Below are 2518 nucleotides of genomic sequence, written 5' to 3' on the forward strand. Positions count from 1 at the left end.
ATCTGGAATTTATTAAAAATGCAATTATTGACGAACAGTAGATAAACAATTTTCCTAATAAAAATATTCTCATTCGTCATGTTATATAAAAATTCGTTGCTTGTATTTTTATTGGATCTTAGATGTTCCACAAACATAATTGCATGCTTTGCATCATTTTTACGTACATAGATAAGTACATAAGTACGTGTAAAGTTGATGAGTTTTTCGATATCTCGCAATCAGTCGGTGCATTTCGTAATGAAGAAGATATTAACGCATAGGTGTACCAAGGTGTGCCTCAATTACTGGAATGCCACGCCTAATTAATTCTTCTCGCGAAATGTCATCGCACTGTTTCCGTTTCAATGCTCGCGCAATCTTTCGTACAATAGAAATTTGCATCTACCGTATCTGAACTACTTTTGAAACGTGCTTCGCCGATTTATTCTAACATATCTTATCAGATAAATAATGATTCCGATTCGATTGATCGCATATTTTAATCAGTCATAAAATCATCGAATCGTGGAATGGTAATCGTTTCACACGGGTGATAACGGGCTGGGAAAGAGTACAGTTAACTCGCAACCCCTCTGCTCGTTACGGTACAAGCCTGCGCGCGGTTCGATCGGCAACAAAAGCGTCTCATTTACAAAATCGGTAAACGTCGCATGCGACGCACGTTCGAACGAGAACGAGCCTTAACCAGGCCCTCGAACGACTACGTGGCAATCATTGGGAAAAAGAGGCGAACGTGTCTGCGATATGGAAACGGGCACGATTTTCACATTCAAATTTCGCCTGAGAACATATGCGGTATGTCTAGGCAAGTTCAAAGATCAAACTAGTTCTTAAAGATGTCTCATTGAAGTACGAACCAAATTAACACTTTGCAAATTGCTTCAGCCATGCTCTTTGTTTTTATTCTTACACTGAGTACACAGAATTTGCTATACTTTAATTGACGATAAAGTCTGTTTTGTAAAATGTATCAGTGATGCAAATGATCAACTAGTTCTTAAAAATGTCTTATTGAAGTACGAGACAAATTAACATTTTGCAAATTGCTTTAGCTATTGAATGCTCTTCGTTTTTATTCTTGCATCGAGTAGACAGAATTTACTATATTATAATTGATGATGAAGTACGTGTTGTAAAATGTTTCTGAGAATTGAGTAAAAGTCTGTGAAAAAATTGGAAACGGTAATTTCTGAGAGCCGTGAAAATCGTATAAAAGTGGAGATAGTAATCGCGGTCACGTGTTCCATTCTGTCAAGCCGCGACGTAGGACCGCTTCCTGATGTAGCGAGTCTAAGTGCCCTCGAGGAGAGCACGCTCTGATGGCTTCGGTGTCCTTTGCTTCAGAACGGATCACGAAGTACTGTTGCTCTCAGGTGTTCGACTCTGCTAACGTTCGAATCTTCGCATCCTTTTACTAATCGCACCGCGTGCCGTTCGCTTCGTTAGAACTCGGTGTGCGTTCCTAAGTCGCAGGTGCAGCGTACCTCGATCGGGCATGCGATTGTTTTTCCAACTAGCGAGACGTGATTAGCAACGATCGTTTTAATTTTAGCCGAGCTATATTTGCAAAAGTCAGCGCTTATAATTAGGAACCTTACGCCAGTAAAAAGTTGTTTAGCTTTTATTAGGCGTTTTGCGAGAAGTTAAATTCCATTCCAAATTTACTATCCAATAAATCGTAGAAATCGCTGCTAAAACCAGAAGATCGGTTTTATGATATCAAGTTTTTGTATCCACCATTAGCACTTCACGTTTATGAATCATCAATAATCTATAATTACCACAGATAGGATTCTCACCGGCAAACACATTTTTTATTCGTTATTCTCAATAAAAGTTACAGCCGTATTTCATACAGCGTTATTTTATTTTTACTACGAAATCGACAATTTTTATTCAGAATTGGCGGTATTTGAGTAGCGACGTATTCGAAACACCAGCAAAGCGTCTCGGTTTTTTTTCAAAAACCACGTGGAAATGAAATGTCAGAAAAAAATGTCTCGCAGCTAGACTTTCCGTTTTTCAAAGCACAACGGGCCGCGACTTCTGCCCGCGTTACGGTGCCTTTTTCTAGAATTAAATTGCGGAATTGTAACGAGGTTTCGCTTACTCACGGCACGGTAGCGCGTCTGGAAACAGTTCCTCGCCGGTGACACGAGTGGTGACACATTTCGTTTAGCTTTACCCAGCCTTTCCGCGGGCTCTCGCTTCGAAAAGCTAAATAACCGTTGCGCGTGCATCCCCCGGCGAGGGGTGGGTGGGCTGTAATTCATCTGGAGCTCGACAGGGAACGTGAATCGGTAGGCTGGTGATTTTGTTTCCCCGGATGACGAGCGACCCTCTGATACCAGACTAGCTGTAACAACTTCGACCAACCATTCTAGATTTTCGTTTCGGTAAGGTCGATGACATGTGAAAACTTCAGTTCACGATAATATAATCGGTTAAATTTTTGGAATGTTAGTATAATTATTTAAAATTTTTATTTACTCTATATTATAATATAATATTAATA

The 2518-nt window shown here is 40.0% G+C and overlaps 1 protein-coding gene across 1 annotated transcript in view; it reads left to right on the top strand.

Annotated features, from left to right (window-relative positions):
* The window catches only part of LOC108632529 (uncharacterized), an 11323-nt gene that overhangs the window by 821 nt on the left and 7984 nt on the right, over positions 1-2518 (top strand). The gene's annotated exons all lie outside the window — the stretch shown is intronic.

The sequence above is a fragment of the Ceratina calcarata genome, unplaced genomic scaffold (genome assembly GCF_001652005.2).
Source record: "Ceratina calcarata isolate Rehan_Ccalc_2016 unplaced genomic scaffold, ASM165200v1 scaffold16.2, whole genome shotgun sequence".
Classification (NCBI taxonomy): domain Eukaryota; kingdom Metazoa; phylum Arthropoda; class Insecta; order Hymenoptera; family Apidae; genus Ceratina; species Ceratina calcarata.